This window comes from Canis lupus, chromosome 15, assembly GCF_003254725.2.
Source record: "Canis lupus dingo isolate Sandy chromosome 15, ASM325472v2, whole genome shotgun sequence".
NCBI classification, from domain to species: Eukaryota; Metazoa; Chordata; class Mammalia; order Carnivora; family Canidae; genus Canis; species Canis lupus.
The window spans coordinates 17,816,936-17,835,079 of record NC_064257.1 but is presented as its reverse complement, the minus strand read 5'-3'; the positions used below and the strand labels follow the sequence as shown (position 1 = coordinate 17,835,079).

Here is an 18,144-nt window from a genome sequence, read left to right as displayed (position 1 = left end):
GGTGCCCCTGAAATAAACATCCTGAAAGGGTGTCTGATTGTCACTCACTCACCATCCCAAGAAGTCAGAAGCTTAGGAAGTCTTCTTACTGTTCAACAGCGCGTAGTTATTTGCGTGAGTTCAGTAAGCTTTTGTCCTCCTCCTTACTGGGATATACTGGAGAAAGGGTCTGCAAGCAAGGCCTTGCCCAGGAGTCACTTTTGAGAATGATGCTTGTTTGATCCACTGTGATGAGGTCTACAAAATCCTCTCGGGAAAGGCTGCTTAGGACCTGGTTGACGGGATCCCAGTTCTGAGGCAGATGAGGACGGTCGGCTCTCGCAGGCCGGGAACTCTAGGAAATCCTGGGGACCTTTTTTTTTTTTTTTTTTTTAATTTTTTATTTATTTATGATAGTCACAGAGAGAGAAAGAGAGAGGGGCAGAGACACAGGCAGAGGGAGAAGCAGGCTCCATGCACCGGGAGCCTGATGTGGGATTCGATCCCGGGTCTCCAGGATCGCGCCCTGGGCCAAAGGCAGGCGCCAAACCGCTGCGTCACCCAGGGATCCCAATCCTGGGGACCTTGAGAAAAAAGCATTCGCCCCAATGCATAGGCACAGTGGGTAACCTGGTGGAGGGTACCCCCCCCACTTGCTCTTTCTAAATGCAAGGTAGCGAATAATAGAGGCTTTTAAAATCCCAATCTGAGATTCTTCTGGAAGAAGAAGGAAAACTTCTGGAAAGAAGTGAACTTGGTGGCCTTGTCGATAACGTATGGCTCTAGATTCACCAAGCAGGTTGAGAGGAATGTGCGGTAAAAGGAGCAGTGTCGCAGCAAGGACGTAATAACCAGGCCACACTGATGGTCTTGCCCCCGCTCTCTTCCTTTGCTGTCACACTGAGAACTTCCTACCTGTCCCCTGCCCTCCGTGCCCAGCACAGGGTCTGGCACGAAGACGGTGTGCAGCAGTATTTCCCGGAAGGGTACAGCCGGGCCGGCCTGACTCTGGAGGGCTGGGAGGCGGGGGCTGGGAGGCCCGGGCACCCACAGGAGGCAGCTGCCGCCAAAGCCCTTACCAGGCCTGGGCGCGGGGCTAACAGCGCTGCCGCCACCGGGCTGCGGCCTTGGGAGCTTTGCCACAGAAAGAGATCATAAGAGTCGCCCTAAGGGGCAGCCAACCATGCGGAGCAGTCGGAGGGCGGGGGGGGGGGGGGTCACGGGAATGAGGGGTGAGTGAGTCGGGCAGTGGGGGGTGATCTGGGCTTTGCGCCCCGGCCCTGAGGCCCCCCGAGCACCTGGCTGCCCCCCTGGCTGTGCGTGCGCCCGTTGCTCGGGGGCACCCGGGCGGCGACCTCAGCCCGACCTCCGCCTGACCTCAGTCGGACCTCACCCCGACCTAATCCCCTCACCCTGACCTCACCTTGACCTCAGTCTGACCTCACCCCGACCTCAGCCCGATCTTAGCCTGACCTCAGCCCCTCACCCTGACCTCAGTGTGACCTCACCTCGACCTCACCCCCCGACCTCAGCCTGACCTCCAGCCTGACCTCAGCCTGACCTCACCTTCACCCACCTGGTCTTCAACCCAACAGCCTCAGACATTGCCGAGAGCAGCATGCGATGTAATGTTCTGGGGGGGCGGGGGTGCTGCAGACCAGAGTGGTGTGCCGGCAGGTGGGAAGCTCTGGGTCCCCGTGTCACTCCCTGCCCCATCGTGCGCCCTGCCCCCGAGGGAGCCAGCCTGTCCCAGGAGGGAGGGAGCCCAGGGAAGGACGGCACCCCTCTCCTTCAGGTCCTCCTGGGGTCGGCAGGGCTGCACGGCCAGTGCCACCGCCACGCAGGTAAGCGTCGCCCCAGGATGCGGGGCTGGGAGGCCTGCTTGTGTCGCGGTCCCCGGAGCTCCTGCTGCCAGCGGGGCACACTGTGCAAGCCTCTGCCGGGGGGACCCACCCCTTAACATTCACCTGCTTTCCCTGCTTTTGAGGGTTTTTAATGAAATTACCCCCGAAAGGCTTCACACACTTAACTGGGCTCGAGTCACTAGCTACTTGGTGTGGTTCCCTGACACCAACGCACCGGTCCATCCCCAGGAGCCACGGAGCGCCGTGGGCCCAGGGGCCACCATGGGTGATTCACACCCCCCACCCCACCCCCGTCCACGCAGAACCTGCTGGGAGACACCCAGGAACGTGCGGCCAGTGAGCGACGGGGACAGCGTTTGGCCTCCTGCCGAATGGCCGCACGACACCGGCCCCCCAACTACGTGGAGCAGGGACTGAACCCTCAGACGACTGTCCCTGCGTGACACCTCACCCTGAGGCAGTGCAACAAGTTCCAGTGGGTCCACACTTCATTCAACTGGCAGAAAGCCCCGGAGCCAAGGGAGATTCACCTGCTAAACTGATGGCTTCTGGCCTTCCCGTGGCCAGGGACACGTCTTCCTATTCCCAGTCCCCTGGAGTCCCTTGAGGCCACACTCGCAAAGTGCACCTACTTCTCTTGCTTAGAGAAGAGATCACAGAGGTTGCTGCAAAGACCCTGTGGCCGCAAGGCACCACAACTGCCCTCCCCCCCCTCGGGGCCTGTCATCCTGTTGTCGGGGCCTGTCCTCAGGGCCTGTCCCCGGCTCACGGGTCCACACACGGTCGTGTCTGACACACACGGTCGTGTCTGCACACCTGACGTTTTTCTGTCTGGAGGGACTGATGCATACTAACTGCTTCCAAAAGGAAACTATAAACAAGAGCTGCACTGAAAAATCTGTACCGTGGGAAATAAAGATGAACCGCCAAGGACGTAAGACAACGGGCCTCGAGGAGCTGGTCGCGGGGTTGGCAGGGGCTGCAGGTGGCCCTGGGGTTCGGTCAGGCCGGGGTGACAGGAACCAGCGCGACTCCAGCCTAAGGACCGAGGAGCGCCCGGGCCCTGAGCCGCGGTGGCTGCTGAGGAAGCAAGTCCAAGACTCCAAATTTCTCTTGCCCCTTCCAGCCCCGACCCCAGTCTCCTTCTTGAAATACACTTGCATGCGCTATTACTCAGCCACCCAAGGAAAGAAAAAAGGAAAATGAGATTTTACCATTTGCAACGACATGGACGGAACTAGAGGGTACTTTGCTCAGCAAAATAGGTCAGTCAGAGAAACACAATTATATTATTTCACTCGTGTGGAATTTAAGAAACAAAACAAAGAATCATCGGGGAAGGGAGGGAAAAATAAGATGAAGCCAGAGAAGAAGGCAAACGGGAAGAGACTCTTTCTCAATCATAGGAAACCAACTGAGGGTTGGGGGGCAGCGGGCAGGCAATGGGGTAACTGAATGAGGGCGCCTGAGGCTACGAGCCCTTGTGTTTGTTTGTTTGTTTAAGATTTTATTTATTTATTCATGAGAGACACAGAGAGAGGCAGAGACACAGGCCGAGGGAGAAGCAGGGGACCCCGGGGTCCCGCCCTGGGCCCAAGGCAGCCGCCCCTCTGCTGAGCCCCCGGCGCCCCAGTCCCGGGTGTTACCTGCAACTGATGAAGCACTAAACCCTACCTCTGAAACTAATGATACATTATGTATTAATTAATTGAATTTAAATTAAAAAGTATATTTGCAAGCCTGCTAGTTTGTATCCTTTTATACTTTACCTTGTTCCCAGAAAGGATTAAAGGCAGTTCATGAAATGGTCTACAGTGAATGACAGCACGACTCCAATTCAGGTGAAAGCAAAGAGAATATAGTTTGATCCCCTGAACTTCAGTTGTGGGGATGCTCAGATCACTGTGCGTGCCTGAGCCTGCATTTTGATCCCCAAAGCTGGAGTGTGTGGGTTCTCAGCACCCACCCTTGACAGATTAGGCATTTGGGTAGATTAGGAGTTTGATTTCACAATTGGTGGTTCCTATTTAGCAAATGCTGATCTGACCTGACCTAATTCTAAGATGGCACCAAAAATTTTGAGATTTTGCCATGACATTTACAAATCACCACAATTTAATCTTCCCATTTGGATTAAAAAAAAACAACAACAACAAAACTTTTTTTTTTTAATTTTTATTTATTTATGATAGTCACAGAGAGAGAGAGAGAGAGAGAGAGAGGCAGAGACACAGGCAGAGGGAGAAGCAGGCTCCATGCACCGGGAGCCCGACGTGGGATTCAATCCCGGGTCTCCAGGATCGCGCCCTGGGCCAAAGGCAGGCGCCAAACCGCTGCGCCACCCAGGGATCCCAACAACAACAAAACTTACCAAAGAGTTTCCAATAAGAAGGAGATAACCAGGGTTGCCTCAATGCATTGATACTATTCAAATAAACTTAGTTTTTGTTATTGTGTTGCAGTCTTATTTACAATAAACTTGTGGCTTTCATTAAGATTTCTGAAATAATGGGACGCCCGGGGGGCTCAGCAGTGGAGCGTCTGCCTTTGGCCCAGGGTGTGACCCCGGGGTCCTGGGATCAAGTTCCGCATCGGGCTCCCCGGGGGAGTCTGCTTCTCCCTCTGCCTGGGTCTCTGCCTCTCTCTCTCATAAATAATTTTTTAAAAAGTGAACTGATATAATATCAGCAACAACTTACTTTCAAATGGCTCAGGAAAAAAGAAGTACAGCTGTGGTATGATGCTAACAACTGATGGTGGAAGACACTAGCTCTCATTACGTTATTTTTTCAACTTCTCTATAGGCTTGAAGGTTTTCAAAGTAAAAAACTGGGGACAAAGTGAATGTTAAAATTCCCAAGAAACATATCACATCATTGTAAGTACACAAAACTGGTAACAGTGCCTATCTTGGGCTGAAGGGTTCCTTTTTCTTGCTCTTGTTCTTTATATTGTCCAATTGTTCTACATTAATCTGTATTGTTTTTGTAAACATGTAAAATATTATTTTTATTTATTTATCTTTAAAGATTTTATTTACTTATTCATGAGACACAGAGCCAGAGCCACAGGCAGAGGGAGAAACAGGCTCCCTACAGGGACCCCAATGCCGGGCTCCATCCCAGGACCTGGGGTCACGCCCTGAGTCAGGTAGAGATGCTCAACCACTGGGCCACCCAGGTGCCTCATGTAAGATTCTAATTTTATTTATTTTTATTTAAAATTTATTTTTAGGGGTATCTAGGTGGCTTGGTCAGTTGAGTGACTGACTCTTGATTTCGGTTCAGGTCATGATCTCAGGGTCCTGAAATCGAGCCCCACATGAGCTCCGTGCTTAGATTCTGTCTAAGAATCTCCCTCCTTCCCCTTTCCCTCCCCCCCCAACTCTTTCTCTCTCCCTCGCTCTCTCAAAAAAATAAATAAAATCTTAATTAAAAATTATTTTTAGGGGAATCCCTGGGTGGCTCAGTGGTTTAGTGCCTGCCTTTGGCCCAGGGTGTGATCCTGGAGTCCTGGGATCAAGTCCCACATCAGGCTCCCTGCACGGAGCCTGCTTCTCCCTCTGCCTGTGTCTCTGCCTCTCTCTCTCTCTCTCTCTCTCTCTCTGGCTCTCATGAATAAATAAATAAAGTCTTTTAAAAAAATTATTTTTAATAATAAAATAAAGATTAAAAATAAAATTATTTTAAAACTGTATATCTTATTTTCTTTACACAGGGCTAAAACTCATGACCTCAAGATCAAGACCTCAGTCCCCCCACACCCCGCCAATGGGCTCTGCTTCTCCCTCTGCCTCTCTCTTTCTGGGTGTCTCTAATGAATAAATAGATAAAATCTAAAAAAATTGAAAATCAATAAAAGACCTGAGCTAAGGGATCCCTGGGTGGCGCAGCAGTTTGGCACCTGCCTTTGGCCCAGGGCGCGATCTGGAGACCCGGAATCGAATCCCACATCGGGCTCCCGGTGCATGGAGCCTGCTTCTCCCTCTGCCTGTGTCTCTGCCTCTGTCTCTGTGTGTGTGTGTGTGACTGTCATAAATAAATAAAAAATTAAAAAAAAAAAAAAAAGACCTGAGCTGAGATCAAGAGCTAGACACTCAATCGACTAAGCCACCCAGGGGCCCCAGAACTGTTCATCTATTTTTTTTTAAAGATTTTATTTATTTATTCATGAGAGACAGAGAGAGAGAGAGAGAGAGAGAGGCAGAGACACAGGCAGAGGGAGAAGCAGGCTCCATGCAGGGAGCCTGACGTGGGACTCGATCCCAGGTCCCCAGGATCACGCCCTGAGCTGCAGGCGGCTGAGCCACCGGGGCTGCCCTGTTCATCTATTTTTAAAGGCCACAGCAAGGACTCTTCCTTCTACCCCTGTGGCCCTCCTCACCGCACCAGACCCCTGCTGTCACCCTGCACCCAGACCGGCTGGGCAAGCTCCCTCCAGACCCTGTTTCTCAGGAGTGCTCCCATGCGCATCACTGGCTCCGTAACCTGCTTCCACACAAACGCTTTGCTCATACGCCACTGCCCACACAAACCTCCTTCCTCTAAACTGCTCTCCTGGAACAAACGGCTTCTTTCACCGCTGACTGCTCCTCTGTGCAAAGCTCCCACCCATAAACCACATAAACCACCAAGGGGCCAGGGAGCACTCACTCCACCCACCCTCTCTGCGTCAGTCCCCTGGTGAATGCCTCCTGGTGTGCCGCCCAAGATTTCTCAACGGCTAAGGCAAAGGGTTGGTCTACCCGCCTGGTCTACCTGCCGGAATTGCTCCCACTCTTGTCTGGGATCAGCTCCCACCTCTCCCGAGCTAGTTCTCCCACCTCGCAGTTCCCGTCCTGGAGCAAGTCAAGCGGAAATGCACACGCGTGGATACGTGTTCATTGCAACATGAAAGTACCGAGTAACCTCCCCCTTCCCTCCAGGTAACTGGAATGCCGGGGAAAGGGCACTACTCAAGCTTTTTGCAAGCAAGCCCTTTTGTTCCAAGTGACTTCATTTGCATAGAATTTTAGAGGTGGTTAGATGGAAGATTTCCCTCTCCAGGCTTGCCAGATACTCTGCTGGCCCCTGCTTCAACATTTCAAGAATTCAACTCAACGATTTCTTTTCTGTGGGGTGTTCACTGAGTGGAGTCTCTCTCCCTGTGCTTGGCTTAACTCTCCAAAGCTGCACAGCATAAATTTGATTCTTCTACATCGGCATCAATAATCCTTTTCAGACGGTAGGAGACTGCTCCTCTCTGCCCAAATTTCATCTCCAATTTGACATCAAGCTTAACTCCTCTCAGACCTCTCATATCCAATCTAAACAGGTGATGTTTTCACACAATACCCCCCACGTCACTCTCTGTAGATGCACAGATATGGAAAGTCCTGAGTCTGAGTCCTCCATTAACCATTCCTTAGCTAAGTGATGGTGGAGAAGTCAGGTGACATTTCTCTAAGCCTCTCTTTTTTCATCTGAAAAGTGAAAATGAAAATAACATTAGAGATACTTGCTCAATGGGCTCTATAAATACCAAAAGGAAAAAACCCAAAGAATGCAAAATCTTCTGTAGGCTGCAAGGTACTGTGTACACGTCACACGCTGTAGTTACTCACATTAAAGATCCAGCCATAAAAAAAAAAAAAAAGATCCAGCCGTAGTTGGGGTATTTTCCTCCCTCTCACCATAGACCATAGATTAGGTCCTTTTCTACTAGCTTTTTTTTTTTTTTCCTTAAAATTTGGCTACAAACTTTGGACATCCAGCATCGATGGTTTTTTTAGAACAATTATGGCAGCGGTTACTCCAGGGGATTCAGTCTATTTATAATAACAATGGCCCAACCTAATTAAAAAAAAAGCTTCAAAATAATAACCACAACTTCCCTCTGTACTGGCGTTTCCTCCATACTCAACCAGCTTTATAACTGCTCCCTTCCCTCCACATCTCAAAACCTGGCCACATTATTCAAGTACGCCCCCAAAGTCTGGAGGCTTTGGGGTCTCTAACCTGGATTTGAGTGTTGAGGTTCCAAGGAAGACAGGTCAGATTCTTTCCAGTATCTTTTTTTTTTTTTTTTTTTTTTTTTTAATGATAGTCATACAGAGAGAGAGAGAGAGAGGCAGAGGGAGAAGCAGGCTCCATGCACCGGGAGCCTGATGTGGGACTCGATCCCGGGTCTCCAGGATCGCACCCTGGGCCAAAGGCAGGCGCCAAACCACTGCGCCACCCAGGGATCCCTCTTTCCAGTATCTTTGAAGAGTACGTAACAGTACTTACCTGGCAGGGACCACCTTGCAGAACTTTCTCTCCTGCTCTCTTATGGACACCTATGAAGCCAAGCTCCTAGGGTGGACTCATATCCTTTCACTATCAGGGGTCCCTATTGCACAGCCCAGGGGTCCCTATTGTCCTGCAACAGTAGCAAGTTATAAGGTATCAGTTATCAAGTAAAGGTCCCATTTAGCTCCCAGACAGTAGTACTACCCCTCTTGTCTCCTCCCTCATCATAGCCAAGGCCTGTTGGATTCTTTCCATTTCAAAATGTCTCCCATTGTTAAAAAGCTTAAAAAAAAAAAAAAATTTAAACCCCGGGGATCCCTGGGTGGCTCAGCGGTTTAGTGCCTGCCTTTGGCCCAGGGTGTGATCCTGGAGCCCCAGAATCGAATGCCGCATCGGGCTCCTTGCATGGAGCCTGCTTCTTCCTCTGCCTGTGTCTCTGCCTCTCTCTCTCTCTCTCTCTCTGTCTATCATGAATAAATAAATAATCTTTAAAAAAATAAATAAAAAATAAAAAATTTAAGCCCCTTTCCTTGACCCCACATCCTTCCTCCAGCCAAGCACTTCCCTACATAGGAAAATTGCTCAAAGAGGTAGTACATGTTGTCTCTACTTCCTCGTTCTCTCATTCCTTCTGATGTCCCGTCCAACCATCGTTGCTGCCCTGAGACTCCTTGTCAAGCAGTGACCTTGACCGCTCTTTTCACTTGCCCTCCAAGACATCCTACTTCTGATTTTCCTACTTCCTTACTAATGATCATTCTCAGCTATTTGCTGGATCCTTCCCCTCACCCTGATTTCTATTCCTATATGGGATCTAGATGATTTGCTTTAATGCCATCTGTATGCCAATGACTTCCAAAGGTCTTTATCTAGCCTACATCCTTCTTTGATTCCAGACTCCTTTATCCAACTGAATACCCCTCGTGTCCACCTGGAGGTCTAGACCAACTTAACAGCTGTAAAAGCAAACTCTTGATTACCCACCCAAACTGCTCCACTTTTAAGGGTCTCATCTCTAAAAAAAAATAATAATAATAATAAGGGTTTCATCTCAGTAGAGGGCAATTCCATTTACCCAATATATCAGGCCAAAAACTTAGGAGCGATTCTTGATTCTTCCCTTTTTATCACACTCAACTTCTAATAAACTAACAAGTCCTATCTGCTCCATCTCCAAAATATCTCCAGAATCCGACCTCCTCCTACCAGCTTCATCACCACCATTGGTACAAGCCAAAGCCAACTCTTAGCCTTGTCTACTGCAGTAGTCCCCTTTCGGGTCTCCCTACTTCCATTTTTGCCCCATACCACTGATTTTCTATGAAGCAGGTAGTGAGGGTTTTGTTTTGTTTTTTGTTTGTTTTTGTTTTTTTGTTTTTTAAGGTAAACCAGTTAAAAATCCTTTCAAAGTGCCATCATGCTCAAACGAAAACCTGAACTTCATACCATGCCCTACAATACCTGCCTACATCTTCAACCTTACTTCCCATAATTCCTGTTGTTCACTCTACTCGAATACCGTGGCCTTCTTGCTCCACCTAAATTGCTAAGTCTCCTTGGAAACTTTATGCATCTACACTATTCCCCAATCATTGCATCGCTGGCTCCCTCATTTATCCAGGCTTCTGGTCAAATGCCAGCTCCCCAGGAAGGCCTTGCCTGCACTAACCCACTCTCTCGTTCCTTTATTACTTTATTTAAAAAAAAGAAAAAAAAAAAAACCAATAACCTACCGAAGTATATTTTACATATCATAAAATGCACCCATTTCAAGTGTACAATTCAATGGCTTTTAGTACTTTTCTCAGCGATGCACCCATCACCATATATCGGTTCTGGAACATTTTCACACCCTAAATAAGATCCCTTATACCCATCTCATTTCCATTTCCACGCTGAGCCCCAGGAAACCACTCATCTACTTTCTGTCTCTACAGGTTTGTGTTTTCTGGACATTTCACATAAATAGAATCATAGCATACACGTTCTTTTGTATCTGAATTATTTTACTCAGCATGTTCTTGAGGTTCATCCATGACATAACAGGTGTCAGTGGTTTGTTTCTTTTTATAGATGAATAATACTCCATTATGTGGATATATATTGTTTACCGGTTATTTCATTTTTTGATTATTATAAGTAATGTTGCTGTGAACATTTGTGTGGAAGGCTTTATGTGGATATAGTGAGGTTTTTTACTTTTTTAATATTTTATTTTTAAGGAATCTCTACACCCAGTGTGGGGCTTGAACTCACAACCTCAAGATCAAGCTCTACCAACCGAGGCAGGCAGGCATCCCTGGGTGAATGTTTTTATTTCTCTTTGGTAGATACTCAGACATAAATTGCTGGGTCCTATGGTAGTTTTAGCTTAACTTTCTGAGAAAGTGGCAACAACATTTTACGATCCCATGAGCAATACACGAGCGTTCCTGTTTCTGTCTCGCCAACATTCATTAACGTCTGCCTTATTACAGATGTCCTGCAGAGTGTGGAATGGTATTCCTTCCTCTATTGCCATCCATTCCCTCACTTTATTTCTTCTTAACGTTTACCATTTCCTTAGAGTTTTTTTTCACATTTGTATTTATTTGTAAACTAAATCCCCCAGTGTAAGCTCCGTGAAGGCCAGAACATTGCCCTGTTCCTCTCTGTTCCCTAGTCCCTGGAACATTTATTAAGTAAACGAATAAACATGCCTCCCTCGTGTGTTCATTTCTTCCCCTGCAACCCAGAAGAATACATGTGAAGAGTGCCCTGTCTGAGACGTTGAAAAGCCTCAAGCTTTTTCAAGGTTTTATGGGCAGACGATAGCTTATAAGTTGATAATTTTGGTTTTTGCATACACATGCATATGCACACACGTGCAAGGTGCACACCCACACACACATATCGCAGCATCTCTGGCTTAATACACTTGATTATCAAAAGGACAAAGTTCAAAACAAATGGAGAAAAAAATGCACAAACAGATGCAATCCAGGGTTGTCAGGTAGAAGTTATGATTATCTGAGTGGCCGTTATGGTGATAAATGTCAATACAAGGTATGGATTGACACCAAGCCCTGACACCGACACCAAGACCTTTTCCTTGATGGAAAAACGAGTGGGATTATTTATCCAAAGGGCACAAAATAACTCAATCAGAGAGATGAACACATTTTCCAACTCAGACAGGACTACAAACATCGTGAATCCAATGCCTTTAGCAGAACAGTGCATTGTTACTGAAAACCCTAAGTGAGGGTCACATTAGACTCTATGGAGACACAGCAGGATGTCTCCGGCCCGCCTCGTTGTACTCATACACAGGTGTGACTACGCCAGGAGCCCCTCCGTGGCTGGAGGCACCTCACATGTCTGAGGGTTGCACATACACACCACTACTGCCGGATGTGGTTTGGTCGTGGAAGGCAGCCCTCTCGGGCTCTCCAGGCTAGTGGATCCTGGTCTACGAACATTCCTCCATCAAGTATTGTGGAACCAAAACAGGGATCAGTTTCCTCAATCTCTGGGAATCCTGCTAACAAGTCCTTAGACCGGCCATACGCTGTCTTGGTGAAGAGTCAGGAGGTAGGAAATATTTCAGAAGCTGGACAGCCATAAAGAATGACAGATCAGCAGAAAATACCCAAAATTACTCCTACCATAATTCCATTCTTGTTTCTTTTATATATATATGTATATTTTTAATTTATTCATGAGAGACACAGAGAGAGAGAGGCAGAGACACAGGCAGAGGGAGAAGCAGGCTCCATGCAAGGAGCCCAATGTGGGACTTGATCCCGGGTCCCCAGGATCACACCCTGGGCTGCAGGCAGCACTAAACCGCTGCACCACTGGGGCTGCCCCCATTCTTGTTTTTTTTTAAATACTAGAGGTTCTTACCCACCTGTGAGGGAGGTGGGAGAGCCGGCAAAGTAAGCATCCAAGGCAATGACTTTCTCCTGGCCCCCAAGCTCAGGTGCTCAGGCACTCACATCCTACCTATGGGTGTTCAGAGCGAGGACCTTTCCACTGAAAACGTGTATCATAAACAACCACCGTGCCAAATATCAACTTGATTGCTGACAGCAATTAAATTATTTCCATACTTTGTTTGATGGACTTGGTGGTATACTAACGATGATAGTGACTGCATATAATTATCTGAGGGCAGGGAGCAGTGAGCTATTGTGAGCTGGAACTGACCTTAGACACCTTTCAATGGTTGTATTGATAGAACTAGAACAGATAGTACTACACATAGAGTAGTACTATATTCCTACTAAAGTTTTTGTTTTTCTTTTCTAAGATTTTATTTATTCATGAGAGACATACAGAGAGAGAGAGAGAGAGGCAGAGACACAGGCAGAGGGAGAAGCAGGCTCCATGCAGGGAGCCTGACGTGGGACTCAATCCCAGGACCCTGGGCCAAAGGCAGATGTTCAACCACTGAGTCCCCCAGGCACCCCTGTTTTTGTTTTGTTTTTCTTCTGAGGGAGAGAGAGAATCCTAAGCAGACTCCACGCCCAGCACTGGGCTCGGCCTCACAACCCTGTGATCATGACCTGAGCCAAAATCCAGTGTCAGACACTTCATCAACTGAACCACCCAGGCACTCCGATTCCTATTAATCTTTTGTTGTAAAATTATTAGCAGGAGCTTGGTAGAAATCATCCAAAATAAAATATGAAAAAGGAAGACTACGGTGAAAATCAAATAGCCAACAAACAAAATGGCATTAAAAAAACAAAACAAAACATGAATAACAGAGAAGAGAAAGAAAACAAGAAAAAAAGAGATTGGCAAGTGAGACAGTAAACTTCCTAAAAAAAAAAAAAAACAACTCAGAATGGAAGTGATTTTGAAAAACAAATGGAGTGTCGGGGCGGGGGGGGGGGGGGGTGGGGGGGGGGAAGGGGAAGGGGGGAGGGGGGGGTTGACCTAAAAACCGGAGAATAAGGACTCATTCCAAACAATATCACATCTTATTGAGTCCAAAACTAAAAATCTGGAAAAAAAAGATTAAGGTCTGGAAATTTTCCATTTCCATTAAAGTCCAAGTGTACAACAACAGAAAAACCAGGCAGAGAGCCAGTGTTTGTTCAGAAGATGTCCTTTAGAAACACAAAGGAGTCATGAAAAGCAGATGCCAGTTTACAAAGGAAAAAGGAATGAAAATCCAAGCCAAATCAGATTTAGACAGAGGGCACCGTGCAGAGGAAACAGTTCTGTTCTCTACCACCCTCTTGTTTTAAAGGGACAGCAGGTAGTGGTGTCTCTGTCTCTATCCTAATGGCAAGCAGCAAATGGACCGGAAGCGGCTAAAACTCAGTAAGGCCGGGATCCCTGGGTGGCATAGTGGTTTGGCGCCTGCCTTTGGCCCGGGGCGCGATCCTGGAGACCCTGGATCGAGTCCCACGTCGGGCTCCCAGTATGGAGCCTGCTTCTCCCTCTGCCTGTGTCTCTGCCTCTCTGTCTCTCTCTGTGTGACTATCATGAATAAATAAATAAAATCTTAAAAAAAACAAAACAAAACTCAGTAAGGCCATGTTCTTCCTCGCTTCTACAAACCCTGAGGTGACAAACATGTGCCCTTGACAGCACTGATCTAAGTCATCCAGGAAGCACACTAAGGATGCAAAATCCCTCCAAGATGTAAAAAAAACTAGTAAGATGCATAACAACGCACATAATGTATGGACTTCCATGGATGATAAGGGGCCAAAATAAGAAATATGTATTTGCATTTGTTAATTTTTTTAATAGATCCAGGAAGAATGCACTAGAAACTATTACGGGGTTACCAGTGGGGTGGGGAAGAAAGGCAGATAGAGAACAGGATGGAACTGAAACTTCACTGTGCACATCTTATGTCACTTAGGTTTTTAACTATGTTCAAACTTTTAATCTAAAAAAAAAAAAAAAAGAAAACCACTAACTTGACTTCGGTGTATATTTTCTTTTTTTTAAGATTTTATTTTTTCATGAGAGACACAGAGAGAGAGAGAGAGAGAGAGGCAGAGACACAGGCAGAGGGAGAAGCAGGCTCCCGGCAGGGAGCCCGATGCGGGACTCGATCCAGGGTCTCCAGGATCACACCCCAGGCTGAAGGCGGCGCTCAACAGCTGAGTCACCCGGGCTGCCCTATATTTTCATTTCTAAGTTGCTTGTACTTTTGCCTTTATATTTTATAACACTGTATTCTTTTAAGCACTACAAAAGACCAACCTGATTAAAAATTAAATACTTAATACCACCAATTATGCTATTGTATTTAGCTAATTTGGGGTGAAAGTGTTTCTAACACCGAAGCAACCATTTCTGCTTCCAGTCTGACTTCTTTTTTTTTTCCAGTCTGACTTCTATCCATCAAAACAGTAGTGTGATTTTCACTCATCAGTCCCTACTTATTTTTTGTTTAAAGATTTTATTTATTTATTCACGAGAGACACACACACAGAGAGAGAGAGAGAGGCAGAGACACAGGCTCTATGCAGGGAGCCCGATGTGAGACTCAACCCCAGGTCTCCAGGATCAAGCCCTGGGCCAAGAGCAGGCCCTAAACGGCTGAGCCACCCAGGAATCCCCATCAACCCTACTTAAAAAGCCTTCCATGGTTGGCCGTTTTGCCTAGAGAAGGTGGATCTCACCCAGCCTGGAATCACACCCCTGAACAATCCAGCCCCATCCACCTTATCTCCCACTGCTCCCACTCACAAATTCTTCAATTTTGCCATTTTATTCTGTTCGGTCGTCAAACATTCCTGAATTTGCCTGCGTGGGGTGCCTTCTGTCGTATTTTTCCTGCAAGGCCTAATCCAAGTCTCACGGTGCCCTCCCCCTCCCAGCCACGCTGGTTCTCTTTGAATCCCTGCAGCACATGTTATCATTGGCACTTAGCATATACTACTTTTCACATGTTCCTTTTCCAAAAATTTTCCAAATGATGACAACATAGGAAAAGACTAAAAGTAGGTCTAGAGGGCACACTGGATTCAGCTTTTATTTTTTAAGATTTATTTGACAGAGAGAAGAGTGAGAGAGTACAAGCAGGGAAAGCAGCAGAGGCTGAGCGGGGAGCCTGACGCAGGGCTCTATTCTAGGACCCTGGGATCATGACCTGAGCCAAAGGCAGACGCTTAACTGAGCCACACAGGTGTCCCTGATTCAGATGTATCCGGTCTCCTGCTTAGATTGGAAGCCCTTGTCTTTTTACCAATTTATTGTATGGCTTTTAGGACAATGTTCTATACAAAGTACATGATTAATGATCATTATTGGTGTTGATGAAGATGACCATGATAGGGCCAGGGCAGGAAGCCTGCCTTGCAGTGTGTTTTGACACCTGTCCTGAGATGTAAGAAAATCGACCCATTTTCCAGGCCTCTCTAGAGAGCAGTAGACTCATCACGGGCTGTTTTCAAGAACTACCCTTCCCTGGAGAGTATCCCCAGACCTATACCCCTTGACTTTCTGCTTTTATTCTCTTGCTCACCTAAACTGATCCAATTGGTTGACACTTTGAAGAGTTGATAAAACAGTGTTTCTTTCTTTTTTTTTAATTTATACATGAGAGAAATGGAGAGACAGAGAGAGGCAGAGACACACAGGCAGAGGGAGAAGCAGGATCCATGCAGGGATGCCTGATGTGGGACTCGATCCCGGGTCTCCAGGGTCACACCCTGGACTGAAGGCGGCGCTAACCGATGAGCCACCTGGGCATCCCCAAACGCAGTGTTTCCATGCAGTGGAGTCTTACTTGGTCATAAGAATGAAGCATGGATAACATGCTACAACTTGGGTGAATCTTGGGCAGCTCTGGTGGCGCAGTGGTTTAGTGATGCCTGCAGCCTGGGGTGTGATCCTGGAGACCTGGGATTGAGTCCCTTGTCAGGCTCCCTGCATGGAGCCTGCTTCTCCCTCTGCCTGTGTCTCTGCCTCTCTCTCTCTCTCTCTGTGTCTCTCATGAAAAAATAAATAAAATCTTAAAAAAAAAAAAAAAAAAAAAAACTTGGGTGAATCTTGAAAACATGCTAAGTGAGAGAAGCCAGATAGAAAGGCTACATGATCCCATATATACTTGAAAGTCCATGGGAGTTCTATCTATGGAGCTGAAAATAGATTAGTGGCTGCTTGGGGCTAGGTTGTGTTGGGGGCAGAGTAAATAAGTACAAGATTTCCCTTTGAGTTGATGAAAATATTCTAAAATTCACCTAAAAGTGGGGATGACTGCACTTATCTGTTATCAGTGCTACTAAGCACCATTCTGTTACCTGATATGTTATCTATCTCTACTAGACACCATTGAATTATTTCTCTTAAATGAATATTAATACATGTGAATTATCTCAATAAAGCTGCTTCTAAAAATGAAACAGAAAGCATTCTGTGTTCAGGTTTTCTCCCTTCAACTCCTACACCTTGAACTCTACCTGAATGCAGAGTACTCATTACTTACGATTAGATATTACGTGCCTACACCTGCTATTCTTATCACACCCTAGTTTATAGTAGTTACTGTGAACAATGTTCGTTTTCTGTCACCACGGGGGCATATTTAAAGTCCCAACATGAATATAATAAGAAACACTTGTGTAAATCTCATTTTACATACTTTAACTTAGAATTAAAAAAACTTAAGACTCTTGAATTAAGGCACTAAATGCATTTTTGTTTAAAAAAAATAACATTAAAAAATAAAATAAAATAAAATAATAAAATAAAATAAAATAAAATAAAATAAAATAAAATAAAATAAATAAAATAAGAACATTTAGGGATGCCTGGGTGGCTCAGCAGTTGAGCGTCTGCCTTCGGCCCAGGGTGTGATCCTGGAGCCCCGGGATCGAGTCCCACGACCCAATCCTCAAGGTACAGTATATACAACTGGCTTATCCTTTGGGCTCCATTCTGTGGAACTCATACATGTTCTATACCAGCTTACATTAAGTTAATGGTTTCATGTATGCGTCTTAAGATTGAAGGGTGGTTGAGAGGACCATTGTCATATTCCCAATTTAACATTTTCTTGGCTGAGTTATAGAATTCATTAACTTGATTTAAAAAAATGTTTATAAACTGTCTCCTTAGATGAACAAGTTAGAGCCGTATATTATTTAAAGGACACATAGTATTTCCCTCTAAACCAGCTCTCTAATGGACACATGACAGATGCTAGCAGAGTGCCTAAAGGTCCACATAGGGATTTATCTATTTATCTATTTATTTATTTAAGATTTTATTTATTTATTCATGAGAGAGACAGAGAGAGAGGCACAGGCACAGGCAGAGGGAGAAGCAGGCTCCCTGCAGGGAGACGTGAGACTTGATCCCAGGACCCCGGGGTCCCGCCCTGGGCTGAAGGCAGATGCTCAACCGCTGAGCCCCCCGGAGATCCCCCCACGTAGGGTTTTAGAGCTGGTGGAGGTACAAAGAAATGACAAAACAAAGAGTGGGGACAGGGGCGACTCCAGAAGCTTTCTTCCTCGTGCTGGGCTCAGGTTGACAGGTCATTTACCAAACCAAGGATGATTTGAGAGGTTTTCGAAATTTCCAATGAACAACTGACATATCATAGTGAGTGGCTCATCCAACTTGATCTTTTCTCAAAAGGCGAAGATGGTGTGGTTCTGCAGCAAACTGCTCTGTGCAGGTAACAGCCAGGTAACAGCACAGTGAGCCGGCCAAGGGCAATGCCCCAACGGGGTCACAGGGAGGCTCGAGGGACAAGTGAGGAGGAGGGTTAGAACCCAGGAGGAAGCAACAGGAGGGAAGGAGGCCCTCAAAGAGGAGGAGGGAGGAGCCAAGGGGCCAGACTGGCCTGGGCTGGCGGGACTCTGATCTGGGGGGTGGCTGATGGTGGAGAGAGAGAAGGAACGAGGGGTGCTGAGAACTACAGGGAGGTGAGGGTCCAGAGGGGCAGACCCCGACAGGAAATACCGTCGGGGCTTAAGGAGGCAGTGGCACCCAGGGAACAGCTGAGGTCAGGGAACCAAGTCAGGTTCCACGGGAGCGCAGACGGGGACACGGAGGACAGAGGCGCAACG

At 46.9% G+C, this 18,144-nt stretch overlaps 2 long non-coding RNA genes across 5 annotated transcripts in view; one reads left to right on the top strand and one right to left on the bottom strand.

Annotated features, from left to right (window-relative positions):
- LOC112654636 (uncharacterized) overlaps nt 1-18,144 on the bottom strand; it is a 112,210-nt gene that overhangs the window by 32,458 nt on the left and 61,608 nt on the right. Inside the window, exon 4 of one of the 4 annotated variants that reach the window (XR_007402428.1) lies at nt 8,051-8,070. The exons of 2 other annotated variants lie outside the window; for them this stretch is intronic. This is a non-coding gene — a long non-coding RNA (uncharacterized LOC112654636). Of the gene's footprint in view, nt 1-8,050; nt 8,071-18,144 lie in introns of those variants that run through there. One more of the 4 variants, XR_007402426.1, reaches the window with a different exon arrangement.
- Nucleotides 4,500-5,911, top strand: LOC125752567 (uncharacterized). Its single transcript, XR_007402431.1, has 2 exons — nt 4,500-4,722; nt 5,562-5,911. It is a non-coding gene; the product is annotated as an uncharacterized LOC125752567 (long non-coding RNA).